General features: G+C 42.3%; 1 long non-coding RNA gene and 1 other non-coding gene across 3 annotated transcripts in view; one reads left to right on the forward strand and one right to left on the reverse strand.

Moving 5' to 3' along the window:
- Nucleotides 1-182: 182 nt before the first annotated feature.
- On the reverse strand, nt 183-301 carry LOC117291017. Its single transcript, XR_004519116.1, has one exon. It is a non-coding gene; the product is annotated as a U5 spliceosomal RNA (small nuclear RNA).
- A 2,810-nt stretch (nt 302-3,111) lies between these two features.
- LOC117290602 overlaps nt 3,112-16,098 on the forward strand; it is a 31,796-nt gene continuing 18,809 nt past the window's right edge. Inside the window, exons 1-2 of one of the 2 annotated variants that reach the window (XR_004519056.1) lie at nt 3,112-3,522; nt 5,628-5,798. This is a non-coding gene — a long non-coding RNA (uncharacterized LOC117290602). The remainder of the gene's footprint in view (nt 3,523-5,627; nt 5,799-16,098) is intronic. The other variant, XR_004519057.1, reaches the window with a different exon arrangement.

The raw sequence follows: 16,098 nt of genomic DNA on the forward strand, positions 1-16,098 counted from the left end.
ATCGCTGTGTGCATGTAGGTGTGCCTACATGGTGAAATTGACCCCTATCCTCCCCTACTCAAATCCTTAAAAAAAAATCCAAGTTATTTATGTATTTATCACCAATCGATTCAAAAACTTGGTTAAAGCAACATTCACTTAAAAAGTTGGGGTGTCGTCAACCTGTTTTTGAATTTATTGTGAGGCTTATCTTTCGATAAGCCAATAAAAAATTGATTACAGACTCATTAAGTGCCCTGCTGCACGGAAATCTTTAGTAAAAGGCGAAAGATTTATGCGACCTGCAGTAAAGCCAGAGTGATAATTACTGAAAGCGATCCAAATGAACGAGTTTCTTATTATCTAACGTAACAGCTACGGTGGGTAGTCGCATTTTATTGTCACCATTGAAACGTTTCACAAACGTCTACTTTGCCCTCCAACGGTGTGTAGTGGAGTCCCTTGTTCCTTGCCATGTTATTATCCATGTACATGTACATGTAGTTTCCTTAAAGCTGGACTCACTTAACGGTCACTTGCTTCTAAGATTGCCTCCATCAATTCAAACTCATGGTCACTAATTCTTGTTAGCGGACATTTTCGGTAAACAGTATTGTCCAAGGCCCACACTTCGTGTATCACAACTTATATAAAATAGCAAACCTGTGAAAATTTAGGCTCAATCGGTCATCGGAGTCGGGGAAAAATATCGGGAAAAACCCACCCTTGTTTCCGCACGTTTCGCCGTGTCATGACATGTGTTTAAAATAAATCCGTAAATTCTCGATATAGAGAATTGATATTGTTTTAATGTTTTCTCAAAAAGTAAAGCATTTCATGGGCTAATATTTCAAGAGAAGTCTTTCACCATTACCTTCTGTAAACCCTGTAAGTTATAAATCTGTGAACGTTTTTTTTTTTTTGTGTTCCGAAAGTGTCCAATGGCTTTAACAAGTAATTTGTAGTTCACCTGAAAACAAACTTGTGGATTTGTTAGTAATGAAAGGTATTAGTTTGATAACAAACAAACACAAAAACTTAAAATGTACCTTCTCATCCCGTCGTGGGTCAGAGGACTCTGTGGTGTTTAACTAAGTAATTGCTGGAGAAAACGATTCCGAAAGTTCTCCACAAAAACGCCAGTTACATTCTTAATAATTAAAGGCAGTGGACACTATTGGTAATTACTCAAAAAAATTATTAGCATTAAACCTCACTTGGTAAAGAGTAATGGGGAGAGGTTGGCAGTATAAAACATTGTGAGAAACGGCTCCCTCTGAAGTGGAGTAGTTTTCGAGATAGAAGTAATTTTCCACGAATTTGATTTCGAGACCTCAAGTTTAGAAATTGAGGTCTCGAAATCAACCATCTAAATCACACAACTTCGTGTGACAAGGGTGTTGATGATGACTTTGATGACCGATAGAGCTCAGATTTTCACAGTTTTTTTTTTTTTTTTGGGGGGGGGGGCATATGTTGAGATACACCAACTGTGAAGGCTAGTCTTTGACAATTACCAATAGTGTCCACTGCCTTTAACGAACAAACATTGCACTATTCACGCATGGTTATTTTTAAAAATTCGCGCGGTTCGCCATGTTTTGCGTTCAGGTTACCTATATTACGTGACCCCATAAATTGGTCCACTACACTCCGTATGATTGGACGCATTTATGGGGTATGCTCTAACCATGGAGATATAACCATGGAGGTATCCATGCTATAACGTAGCCTGCGCGCAATTTTTTTGTCTCTACGCAGTGCTTTTCAATGAAAATTTTGTCTTTCCAATTCAATTCAGAAAAGGGAACCCTACAAAAATCAGGAAAATATTTGAGTATGGAAATTCAAATGTGCAGAAAAAACGTCTGACGTCACACTTCGAGGCTCGTAACGCCAGCCTCCGTCGTCTTTTAAAAATATGTGTAAATTTCTTCTAGTTTTCTCAATGTCGGGGAGGAATCGAACCGTTCACACATGCCATAGTAGCCTAAACATGGGTAAGCCCGCTAGGCCAAAGAGGCAAAACAACAAAATAAGGGTGTCACGTCAAGCATGCATTATCATTGAATCCAGCCTCCGTCGTCTTTTAAAAATATTTGGGACAAACATTTAAACAAAACTCTTCTATTTTTCTCAATGTCGGGCCAGGAATCGAACCGTTCACAAATGACATAGCCTAGTAGCCTAAACATAAATGGGTTAAGCCCGCTAGGCCAAAGAGGCAAAACAAAAATAACAAAATAAGGGTGTCACGACCTAACGTGGGGGGGGGGGTATAATCCATAGTTAATCAGGTTTAGCAAGTGGAGGTAGAGTGTAGTGGTTTTAGCTAGCCCGTTATAAAAACACATTCGGGTAAAAAAAAAAAAGAGGAAACTTAAAGAAACACGGAGGCATCACACCTCAGCCCAATTTCATAAAGCCTGTTATATAAAGCACAACAACTTTCTATGAACAGAAAACTCTTACTTAGCAAAAATGTGGGTTTTTTTTTTTTTTTGGGGGGGGGTGATTGGTGTGATTGGTACCCACTCATTTCTTGCTTAGCAAATAATTTTGCCAAGCTTAACTATCAAATTGGGCCCTCACCGTACAGTCATGCAGGGCACTAGCGGCTGCTGGTGACCCTGTCGTCACCCATATAAACGGTTTGCGATACTGTTATGATACTGTAACGGTTTGCGATACTGCTAAAGCTCAATACCTCATTTCCACTGATAAACAAATCTCGTAAACGAACATTCAAGCGATGTTCTCGACCCTACGGAAGTGAGTTTAGGACAATGAAAACAAAAATCGAGCTCCACTATCGCCCGGGCGGGCGGATATCCCGGGCGGATTACTATTCACCCTGGCGACCATTTCGGCGGCATAGTGGAGCCCGATTTTCTTTTTCGATTGTCGGTATGTCCTAAATACACTTCCGTAAGACCCGGCCAAACTCCTTTTTTTCTGCAAGCTTTCAGTTAATTTTAACAAAATATCTCACAAGTATTTGTATTTAAAAAAAAAAAATGCACTGTTTATTGAGGAATAGACCTTATGCATTGACGTCATCCAGCCGCCATCTTTGAGGTCAAACGGTGACGAAACTATCGAAACGCAAATAGATTGGCCAATGAACAACCTTCTTTTGACCTCAATGCGGGTGCACCGTACTGAAATGACGTCATGTGCATAAGGTCTATAGTTGTGTGACGTTAAACATTTTGTGTATTGTTTGGCAAACAATAGACATGCCCATTTTTAAGGGATAACCACAGAAAAGGTCTTTCGTCGAACAGAAAGTGCTCGTTAGCATGAGCACCAGACGTCACACTGCGAAGCTCGCAAAACACGTAGTGCGCACCAGTCTATGTTTCTCTCACCACATGTTTGAAAAGGGTGTTCTAGGTGCGCTGGGCTGGTTTACAAAAGACCGTTTATGACTGAGAACAAAGAGTCTCCTTTTGTGGAAGACCAATTTTTTGCAGTCGCCATCTTGTAAGCTGGTTAGGGACATGGAACCTATGACGCAGTTCTAAATTTCACAAAGAAAAGGTAAATCTTTGTTTTATAAAACTTCTTCTGTCTAAATTCGCTTCCGTAAATTCACTGGCACTTCCGTGAACGGTATATCGTGGTTCGTCATGTATCGTAGGATATGTCACACGTAAAATCATGGAGAAAGAACTAGGCAAATCTGTTAGTGTTACTCTGCCATGTACGTCTGCGCGCGATGTAAACATCCTTAGAATAGATCAATATTTTGTGTGATTTGACTTGGTAAGCAAAGAGTCTACTCTCCCTTGACTAAAACAGAGAAACACGTAAGGCTTCCTCCGGCGCAGCCACTTAGTTGCACTTAAGTTATAATACAAAAGTTTTGGTATTTTAGCCATTTCTTGACAAGCTACGATTGGTTACGCGCACGATCATGATACATATTTGAAAACTGTCTCCATCAGTCATAAAAATGCAACCCACGTACAGAGCTCAAGGGCGTCTGAAAACAGATAAGTTTTACAGAGTTTCTAGGAATTTCAGGTAAACATTCTAACTGGTGCTTTCCGCTAGCCCACCTTGTTGAGCTGTTAATGGCTCCGCTGACATCGGTCTCATCACTGTCGCCATCCAGTGATGAGACCGATGTTAAAAGCGGAGCCATTAACAGCTCAACAAGGTGGGCTAGCTTTCCGCTAGCTGCATCAAAAAGGTCCTTTCTTGAGATAAAATATTTGTAAACATTACAAATAGCGCAGTCTCATGCACACATAGAACGTTTTGTACGTTGATCACTACCGGACTGCAACTGTTGCGCACAATGTATACGGGGTCAAACTTTTCAGGCAGGTGGCGAAGTAGTTGGACATTTTAAAACAATGGCCACTTCAGATTTTGTTAAAGGCATGAATTGATTAGTCAAGCATTTTGTGGTATTTTAAATTTAATGCTTAAAAAATCCACCTGCTGTATCAAATTCAAGTTCATGTCACTTCGTGACCCATGCTACTTCATTTTAAGTAATGCTTGCTCTTTAGCTAAGATACGTTTGTGTATAAACTATAGGACTAATAAACAAATGTTCTTCACGAGCACCAGTAAAATTTTCGCCTCGCGCAAATATCAGGTAGTTCAGATCACAAGGAAGATGGTGCCAGCTTTGTTTTTTGTTCAACTAATACACCCTCTACCCGAAGTTTAAGTACAGGTACCATACGCAGTTAGTTGACACTGCAACTTGCATGACCTTTGCATGTGGCATACGCAAAATGGACCTGCTCCACTCTCAGTGTGGGGGCATCCTCCACTCTCAGTGTGGGGGGCATTTGATTTGAAGTATTATTCCTGATGCGTGCATCACTCACATCATTATTATTATCATCATTTTTTAATCAACAAATTTAGATCAAATTTAGAGGCTGGGTTGTTGTACATGACATTCTTATATTTAGCACTTTTTTCAGTCCACATGTTTATAATTTCCGTACAACTTATCCCTGTGCAACAATGGTCCATTCCAGAAACTTTTGAGTTTGAGCGTTGTCAAGCTTGCTGTGTGTATGTCAAGCGTGCTAGAGAACCCATAATTTAGCAGTTCGTCAGGAAAGAAAAAAACCAAAATATTACAAACCGAAAATTTCAGTTGGCCGCCACCTCAGTGTCTTCCTCTGTCTTCTAAAGGCCTGGTCACACAGGCCCCGATATGGAAAACGAAAACGCTAACAATAAAAATGCACGCCCTCGATTGGTTGAAGGAGCGTGGGCGTGTTCTGCGTGGACCAATTCAACCAATCGCGAGCGTGCATTTTTATCGTTCTCGTTTTCGTTCTCGTTATCGGGGCCTGTGTGACGGGGCCTTAATTCCTTAAATTTCAGGAATACTGTTTAATTGTCCCCCAAAAACCTGGATAATATTTTGACCGAATGAGGCATTTTTATAATTTCAATCATACATTTACCTAACAACCACTTACAAAACACAAGGGTTTTGATCTTTATTGATCAAAAGCAACCTTCCTGATTAATAATCATGAGAAAGTACAAACCAATGCAAAATTTGGGGATTTACCAATGATGCATAAAGTATTTATGAAAAAAACAAATTTCCCCCTCCTGGAAGTACCCATCATGGTTGATATGCTGCCTCTCCTTGTTCATTACAGAAAGTGGTGAAACTCACAACTTGCCCATTCAATGGAAGTTCTCATACTTTATTTGCAGATAGTGGTTGAAAAACCAAGTTGCGGCTTGCTTCAAGATGTGCTTCTTGTTTGATGGGAAATCAAGCAAGGTTGAATCTGCACTCAAGCTTGCAAGAAGAAGATTGGAATCAGGTCAGTGAAATTGTTTGCAGAAATGTTTGGATCAAATTTTATGAATAAACATCCAATTGTTAAAAATCTATGCAAAGGCACTCTTTTGTGTACAGTCATAGTGCCAACTGTCACTTTAGCAAAAATCAGTAATGGTTGTTGTACCATTTCGTTTTAAAATTACCTTTCCTATTGTTATCACAAACAGTGTTGACATTTCATTAAAAATTGTAAATTCACCTGACGTCATCATCAGAATAATCTTGGATGCGCCATTTTGGTGGTCAATGTCAATGTGTGTTATTCAGTGAAGTGCGCATTTTAGGCGACGCAGCATTTGAACGTAAACCTAGTGACCAACATCATGGTGAGCGTGGCATCTTGCAAGGGGTCATTACAGACATTATGCTTAAAAAATGTAAATTATTTTTAAAAATAAGGTACAGTGACTTGAAGTAAATTAAAAATTAAAAAATTTGATAGATTGTCGGCCGCAAGTAGTCGGCTTAAACAAAATACTTGTGTAAATAAAAAAATATTGAACTTGGGATAAAAAAATGGGCGCAACGACCAGTGGGGAGAAAGGGCACCGACGGGCTATTACCATCGTGGCTGCCGTTTAATACCAGGCCTGATCTTGGTGAGATGTCTGGCCATGTTGTAGGTAGGTAAGCCCCTGGATGCCATGATGGGGCGGAGGGGAACATCAGGATTGTGTATCTTGGGTTGACCGAAGAAACAAGGGCAGGAGGATCCAAAGGGCTTGGGATGACAGTACATAGTTGTGTTGATGTCTTGCCTGGTGATCTTGCTTTTAATGATAGGGTTTCTTGGTAGGCGTCTGTTAGTTTTGGTTGACAGAGTGTCAGTCACCGCGTGGTCATAGTCGGAGGTGGATATGGCCACATGATATGGATTGTATGGTCTTTAGGGATAGCTTAGACGCGGTGGCAATTGTTTGCTTTAGTTGTGTCTTGGTAGCTTATATTAGTGTTCTTGAGGTTTTGCAGGATCAGGATGCGGACTTGAGTTAGGGTTAGAGTTAGGGTCAGTGTAAGGGTTAGGTTTAGGTTTGTGGTTGATTGTGGACAGTGGTCCTGTCCACCTCTTCCATCCCTGCCATTGAATGCAAAATCACCAAGCAGCTCTGATCTTTCCGTCAGGCTCAAGCCATCGACACGCCCATTTACTGTAATTTCAAGCCCTCTGCATCCTCCTGCCCTTGTTTCCTTGGTCAACCCAAGATACACAATCCTGATTTCCCTTCCGCCCCATCATGGCATCCAGGGGCTTACCAACATACAACATGGCCTGACATTTCACCAAGATCTTCCAACTACTAATTGATTTCACACACCACATCATCAACTCAAGCCAGTTTGTCAACTTCATAAAGGATATTCACCTCAGTCAATCTGACATTCTTGTTAGTTTTTTTAAAAGTAGTCTCTCTTTTCACCAACATACTGAAGAAAGAAGCGTGGCTCATCGCCAAACAATGCCTACTACTAGTTGATCCCACCATGGAAGACCGCACAAGCCTAATTTCTAAACAAGTCCACAGCCTTTTCATTATCTGCGCATCTCCATCAAACTTTCAAAACATTGACCAGTTCTGTACCTACTTTTAAAAAATATTATATATATTTTTAAGTATTATTTCTATATCAGGCCTACCAATTACACTTTTATTTTGAAAGAAACTTTCAAACCACATGCTGCTTATAAATCTGTCACAAAGAATTTGCCTCAAATTACAATTGAATTCAACAAGGTATCTATCAGTGAGGAAACCAACATAAAGCCTAACATAAAATCGTGTAATGCCATTACAATTAGTGACAATAATTATGCAAAAACTTTGACGAGAATGGATAGTGTGAAAGTGTAGAGTTGTTTTCATGAGTCTACACTTTGGTGGCTATTCTCTGACTTTTAAAACTATTTCCACCAAAAGCCATTGATAATGAATAGTTCAATCAATTAGAGTTCTCAATAAAAAGTGTAGATTCATAAGATTACTCACGCGAGCATACACTGCTGTTTTAATTAGTGTTATAGGTAGAGTGGGCAAGCTGCCCCCTCATCTTACCTATGCCATTATGCATAGGCTCAGCAAGTTGCCCCTATGGAAATATGTAGGCTGGGCAAGCTGCCCCCTCAGTTTATCTTATGGCAATAGGCTGGACAAGCTGCCCTCTATGTCAATATGTATATAGGCTATAGGCAAGATGCCCCCTTTACGTAGAGGCTGGGCAAGCTGCCCCCTCTTGTTATCTGTGGCAATAGGATGGGCAAGCTGCCCCCTATGGCACTAGGTATATAGGCTGGGCAAGATGCCCCCTATACGTAGAGGCTGGGCAAGATGCCCCCTCTTTTTATCCGTGGCAATATGTATAGGCTGGGCAAGCTGCCCCCTATAGCAATATGTATAGGCTGGGCAAGATGCCCCCTATACTAGAGGCTGGGCAAGCTGCCCCCTCATTTTATCTATGGCATTATGCATAGGCTGAGCAAGCTGCCCCCTATGGCAATATGTAGGCTGGGCAAGCTGCCCCCTCATTTATCTGTGGAAATAGGCTGGGAAAGCTGCCCCCTATAGCAATATGTATGTAGGCTGGGCAAGATGCCCCCTATACGTAGAGGCTGGGCAAGCTGCCCCCTCATTTTATCTATGGCATTTTGCATAGGCTGGGCGCTGCCCCCTATGGAAATATGTAGGCTCGGCAAGCTGCCCCCTCATTTATCTGTGACAATAGGCTGGGCAAGCTGCCCCCTATGGCAATATGTATATAGGCTGGGCAAGCTGCCCCTTATACCCAGAGGCTGGGCAAGCTGCCCCCTCTTTTATCTATGGCAAGCTGCCAAGTAATCCGGACCCGGTACACTTTGTTTAGGTTGTTATGTTTATTTAGTAACACTAGCACCCTCTTGTTCCAGTCGGGCTACTTCATGTAATCCAACCGCATGTACCAGCGTTGGAATCACTTTAAATGTTGTATGATTGTATAATTTTATATCGTTGCTTTTAGAAACACTGCTGTTAGTGATTTATAGGGGTGGTCAAGCTGCCACCTCTTTATTGAACAATCATTTTAAGTCTGTTTGGCCTTTTTTTAAACACTGCTGTTTAGTGTTATAAGTAGAGTCGGCAAACTGCCCCCTCATCTTATCTTTGGCATTATGCATAGGCTGGGCAAGCTGCCCCCTATGGCAATATATGTATTTAGGCTGGGCAAGATGCCCCCTATAAGTAGAGGCTGGGCAAGATGCCCCCTCTTTTTATCCGTGGCAATTTGTATAGGCTGGGCAAGCTGCCCCCTATAGCAATATGTATAGGCTGGGCAAGATGCCCCCTATACTAGAGGCTGGGCAAGCTGCCCCCTCATTTTATCTATGGCATTATGCATAGGCTGAATAAGCTGCCCCCTATGGCAATATGTAGGCTGGGCAAGCTGCCCCCTCATTTATCTGTGGAAATAGGCTGGGAAAGCTGCCCCCTATAGCAATATGTATGTAGGCTGGGCAAGATGCCCCCTATACGTAGAGGCTGGGCAAGCTGCCCCCTCATTTTATCTATGGCATTTTGCATTGGCTGGGTGCTGCCCCCTATGGAAATATGTAGGCTCGGCAAGCTGCCCCCTCAAATTGTTTGGATTTGGAAATAAAGTGTATTGAATTGAGCGTGTCGGCGAGTTCAGGGAACGAGAGCTGGGTTTTTACCAATCTACAGTAGCGTGTTGGTGAGTCCAGGAACGCTCCAGATGGCAATGCTGCCTCCGCTGCACAGTAAAGGGAACGAGAGCTGGGTTTTTACCAATCTACAGTAGCGTGTTGGCGAGTCCAGGAACGCTCCAGATGGCAATGCTGCCTCCGCTGCACAGTAAAGGGAAAGGGAGCTGGGTATTCACCAATCTACAGGAGCGTGTCGGCGAGTCCAGGGACTCTCCAGATGGCAATGCTGCCTCCACTGCACGCTGCAGAGTAAAGGGAACGAGAGCTGGGTTTTTACCAATCTACTGGAGCGTGTCGGCGAGTCCAGGGACGCTCTAGACGACAGTGCTGCCTCCACTGCACGCTGCACACAGTAAGGGAACGAGAGATGGGTTTTTACCAATCTACAGGAGTGCGTCGGCGGGTCCATCAGGGATGCTCTAGACGGCAGTGCTTCCTCCTCCGCATGCTGCTCGATATTGGTTGAGTTGCAGCGGTGTCTTGATGTGGTGGTGCTACAAGCTGTCTAGGTGTTGATGACACAGTGGGTTCAAATGTTGTGGATGGCAGTGAGTTCTTGAAGTGTGGATAATGGAATGAAGGGTTGTATGGAAACCAGTCATTGTGTCTGCTTCCGGTGTTGTCTACTGTATGGACGAGGGTGCCATTTCTGGTGACTTGAACATCAAGGAAAGAAATGGTGTTGTTTTCCTCTTGTTCCATGGTGAATTTGATCAGTGGCTGCTGGTTTTTAAGGTGTTGGAGGAACTGCCTTGCAGTTGGGTCAAACCTCAAAGGTATCATCAACATAGAAGAGCAGAGGCGAAGATCAACGATCTTGATGGAATCCAGTTGACAGTTGGAACACAGTTCATACATGTATGAGCAAATCTGCCAGGACCAGAGATAGATGAGATCCAACGGCGACCCAGCCTGATAAAAATACACAGGTTATGAGAAGATTGTGGACTTGTTAAAAGTGAGGCTTGTGCGGTCTGTCATGAAGGGATCCACTTGTAGGCGTTGTTTGGTGTGATGAGATTTGCTTCTTCCTTGGATATGTTGGGAAGAGAGAGACTGTGTCAAAACTGACAAAAATGTTGGATTGACTGAGGTGAATTTTCTTTTAAGTTAAGTGATGTTGCATTTGATGTCTGTGATGGGTTTTCTAGGTAGGTGTCTGCCTAACCCTAACTATAAACCTAACCCTCACCCTCACCCTCACCTTAATCCTCACCCTAACCCTTTAACACTTACCCTAAACGTTACTCTAACCATATCTCACTAGCAACACTTACAGACACCGACTGACACTTGCGGATACCTACCGAGAAACCCCATCCCGGACATTGAATGCAAAATCACCAAGGAGTTTTTGGTATCTTTTATTCAGTCTCTAAGCCATCAGAAATCTCAGAAACCCACATACTGTCATCTTATTCCCTTTGCATCATCCTGCCCTCGGATCTTTGGTCAACCCAAGATGATTGTTTGTTTTCTCTTCATTTTCTATCGTGGCTTATGTTTGCTGTTTTGGTTACGGAGCGGATGCTTGACAAATGCTATGGAAATGTGCAAGGAGTGTATAAAACTATCATCAAGCAGAGACAAAAGAGCACTTACAGGCAAAGATTGCAGTATGGAGAGCTTGTCTGGAAACATAAAGGCTGAAGATAAAGGCTGAAGATAAAGGCTGAGAAGACCATGGTGATGGTGAGTTGAATCAGCAGTGGACCAATGAGGAGCTCTGGTGCCTGGCTGTGACTGGGAAGAAGGTAGCTGCAAAGTCAGTCCAGTGTACAATTTGTAGGACCTGGGTTCACAGGTGATGTAGTTGCGTGAAAGGTAGTCTTCAGGCTGCTAGCATCATGTTCTTGGCATGATTGAGATGGTTGAGTCGTTCTGCTACCTTGATGACATGATGGGTGCCGAGGGAGCTATTCAGATGCAGCATTGACATCTAGCGTGAGGAGTGGATGGAAGAAATTCAGGGAGCTGGCCCCATTTTTTACATAAAAGGGGCCGTCCCTGAAGATGAAGGGCCAGGAGTGGATGGAAGAAATTCAGGGAGCTGGCCCCATTTTTTACATAAAAGGGGCCGTCACTGAAGATGAAGGGCCAGGTATACACCACCTGTGTCCAAGGCTGCATGGTGTCAGCTGCGAGACATGGCCCACAAGGGTGTGGCACATTCAGCAGATGGAACAAACAGAGATGAGAATGATTAGGGGATGTGTCTCTGTCTGATGGGATGTCAAGTGAGGAGCTGAGGAGGAGAGTCGGAGTGGAGGGGATCGGCACCTTATTGAGGAGGCACAGGCCGAGGTGGTTCGGTCATGTGGAGAGAAAGGAGGATGCCAACTGGGTCAAGAGGTGTACCAACGTAAATTGTGGGTGGGGCCACACTTGTTGGCCGACCATGCAAGATGTGGCAGAGCTCCATGTCCAGTGACATACAACTGCTTGGCATCAATGCAGGGGACCAGACGGACTGGGCCAAGTGGAGGAAGGCCTTTGGGAGGAAGCAGGCCAACCATAAACAGACTGATGATCAAGGCCCGGTTGGTATCGTCCGATCGTAATACTGTTCAACCGCTACCAATGTAATGATTAAAACCATCTAAACCACTTGTAAGAACTACGGCTACTCTAAAGGCATGCTTCTAGTCGGCCTATAGGGATTGAGAGGTCTTTAAGACATCTGCCACACTGATGAGGCTATAGAGGTGATTTTGGCATACATCAATTTCTGCAAAGCCATGATCATCCCAGAGAAGGTGTTACACATTTGCCCCAGTTTTTCACTCCCTATTTCAATGGTCTTTAGATATTGGTCTAAAGGTATTGATATCTTCTATGGTCAACTCTGACACCAATGAAGTGTTTTGAGCAGATTATTTAACATAAGTTGAAATGTGTAAATGATTTTGCATAAGTCATGCAGCATCACTTTTTGTGTCCCTCCAAGAGGAATTGCCCATTTTCATTGTTTGCGTATAATTCACGTGATGGTTGTAGAATAGACCATGCAACTACTACTACGGAAAACGCAGTATCAAAGATCAAGTGTGTAAGGAAGACCAGAATGAAACCCACTAGAAACGTGTATATCATACAAGTGTATTTGATTTATAGAATTGGTAATGTAAAATATATATTTTTTTAAATGAAACAGACGAGATACCGTGGCGACCCAGCAGTTTGCTCATAATAGTAATAATAAGTAATAATTAAACACATTTATATCGCGCCAAATCCATAAAAAATGCTCCCAAGCGCTTTATAACAATAAAAATGTTCATTTAACCACAAAAAGCAAAACAAATAAAAGGTATAAAAAAACATCCAACAAATATGATGATTAAACATTAAAGGTACAAGTACAAGTAAACAGATATATAATCAATCAAACATATTAGTAAAAACCACGTAAAATATATCTATCCGGAAAAGTTACCCAAGATACACAACAGATTTCTTTTTTAAATGCAACCAGTAAATTAAAAAAGGTATAAAATACAATGAGTTGTGGGTGGAGGATCTTGGTGATATGTCTAGCCATGTTAGAGGTTGGTAAGCCCCTGGATGCCATGATGGGGCAGAGTGGAACATCAGGATTGTGTATCTTGGGTTGACCGAAGAAACAAGGGCAGGAGGATGCAAAGGGCTCGGGATGACAGTAGATAGTTGTGATGATGGCTTGCCTGGTGATCTTGCATTTTTGTGGTGGGAATAGGGTTTCTTGGTAGGCGTCTGTTAGTGTTAGTCGACAGAATGTCAGTCACCTCGTGGTTCTAGTTGTGGTGGATATGACCACAGTGGCCGACATGATATGGATTGATTGGTCTTGAGGTATAGCTTAGATGGTGGCTTTCGTTTGCTTTGGTTGTGTCTTGGTAGCTTAGTGTTCTTGAGGTTTGCAGGATCAGGATGCGGACTTGAGTTAGGGTTAGAGTTAGGTTCAGCGTTAGGGTTAGGGTTGTGGTTGATTGTGGACTGTGGTCCTGTCCACCTCTTCTATCCCTGTCATTGAATGCAAAATCACCTAGCAGCTCTGATCTTTCTGTCAGGCTCAAGCCATCGCACACCCATATACTGTCATTTCAAAACCTCTGCATCCTCCTGCCCTTGTTTCTTCAGTCAACCTAAGATACACAATCCTGATTTCCCTTCCGCCCCATCATGGCATCCAGGGGCTTACCAACCTACAACATGGCCAGACATCTCACCAAGATCCTCCAACTGCTAATTAGGCCTCACACGGCATCACATCATCAACTCAAGCCAGTTTGTCAACAGGCAAATAATTAATTATACCCATCCACAATTAAACAAAAAAATTATTACTAACAACAAATTTAAATAGTTTAAAATTGGCAAGCGACACAAAAGTTTAAAGGTGTCCCCTAATAGTATAAAAAGAGAAACAAATTAACCATGAAAAAAAAGAAGAGAGACAATTATATTAACAAAAAATAAATAGGCCCCTCAACAAATAAGTGAATAAAAAAGTATAAGAAAAATAAAAAAAAATCAAGAGATATTTATAGATAAATAAATAATTGAATATAAAGAGATATTTATAGATAAATAATTAAATATATAAATAAATAAATAAATAAATAAACAAACAAGTAAATAAATAGATAAATAACAACAAGAATAAAGAAATAAAAACATTTTTATAAGCAGACTGCTGGGTTCCCATTTGATTTCCTCTGTACCTACTTTAACTAATACTTTACTTCTAAAAATAATTTCTCTATAGGCCTACCCTCTACACTTTTATTGGCAATTATTGTGAAAGAAACTTTCAAACCACAAGTCGTCCTCATTCGCACTGATCAGTACATGCAGCTTATGGGTTTTATTGACAAATAGTGGTCTTGAAGTATTTGTTTGGCCAAATAAAACAACTCAATTTTCAAAGTAAAACATGTTTTGGTTTATAAGCCGCGCTTTATTTGTTGATTTTGGGGCTTAATGCTGTTTATAAACTGGGCGACTTAAGTGCCGACCTATCAATTTTGAAGAAAACAAAACGGCACACATTTTTTCAAGAAATATTGTTTGTAGAAACAGACGGGACAAATTGTACACCGCAAACTTAATGTTTAAAAATTATGCAACGTGGAGGACTCCACCAACCTTGGTCACTGCTACAAGGCCTTGCCTCTTTACAAAAAGTCACAGTTCTACTCCATTGTTTTTTTCAAAGGAAATCTGTGCGTTCATCGAGACCATTTTTTGTCCATGAACACTTTGGTCTAGCAGCTTTCCTAACAGCGATTTGAAAATAATTATCATCCTTGGACCACTGATTTACTCAATAATTTCTCACAATATAGTGGGGGTGGATCGCAAGGCACGATTGTGAGTACAAGGTACGAGACGGCAGTGCTGCCTCCCAGCATGCTGCTCTATAAAGGGAACGAGAGCTTGGTTTATACCAAAGGGGCGCGCCGGAGCTTGTGACAGCGGGTCCAGGGACGCTCAAGACGGCAGTGCTGCCGCTACTGCACGCTGCACAGAAAAGGGAACGAGTGGAGCTGTGTTTTTATCTACAGGAGCGTGTCGGCGGCTCCATGAGGGACGCTCAAGACGGCAATGCTGCCTCCACTGCACGCTGCACAGTAAAGTGAACGACAGCTGGGTTTTCATCAATCTACAGGAGTGTGTCACGGGTCCATCAGGGACGCTCAAGACGGCAACACTGACTCCAACCACGCTGCACAGGGAACGAGAGCTGGGTTTTCACCAATCTACAGGAGTTTGTCCTTGTTTTTGTGTTTTTGGGGTTTTTGTTTTGCTTATCTGTTTCATGTTCATCTCTTAATTATTGCTTAGTATTTTTTTAGCGCCTACGTACTGTATTGTGTTTGTTTCCTTTTGTAAACTGATTGTTATGCTTTATTGCTTTCGTTAGGGGGTCCATACTCGACAAGCATTGCTTTTATGGGCCCCCTCCAACTCCATCACCTTGTGCTCTGTATGTTTTTTTGCTTGTTTTCCGTAATTTATATTATGCCTTTGCTTGTAAATGTAGTATTATAGTATTACTTCATGTATTATCATTATTCCATTTGCTTGTAAAACATAGTTCTTTATTCACTGCTTATTGTTTTGTTTAATTGTTTGGATTTGGAAATAAAGTGTATTGAATTGAGCGTGTCGGCGAGTTCAAGGGACTCTCAAAACGGCAATGCTGCCTCCACTGCATGCTGCACAGTAAAGGGAACGAGAGCTGGGTTTTTACCAATCTACAGTAGCGTGTTGGCGAGTCCAGAAACGCTCCAGATGGCAATGCTGCCTCCGCTGCACAGTAAAGGGAAAGGGAGCTGGGTATTCACCAATCTACAGGAGCGTGTCGGCGAGTCCAGGGACTCTCAAGATGGCAATGCTGCCTCCACTGCACGCTGCAGAGTAAAGGGAACGAGAGCTGGGTTTTACCAATCTACTGGAGCATGTCGGCGAGTCCAGGGACGCTCTAGACGACAGTGCTGCCTCCACTGCACGCTGCACACAGTCAGGGAACGAGAGATGGGTTTTTACCAATCTACAGGAGTGTGTCGGCGGGTCCATCAGGGATTCTCTAGACGGCAGTGCT

This window comes from Asterias rubens, chromosome 5 (genome assembly GCF_902459465.1).
Source record: "Asterias rubens chromosome 5, eAstRub1.3, whole genome shotgun sequence".
Classification (NCBI taxonomy): domain Eukaryota; kingdom Metazoa; phylum Echinodermata; class Asteroidea; order Forcipulatida; family Asteriidae; genus Asterias; species Asterias rubens.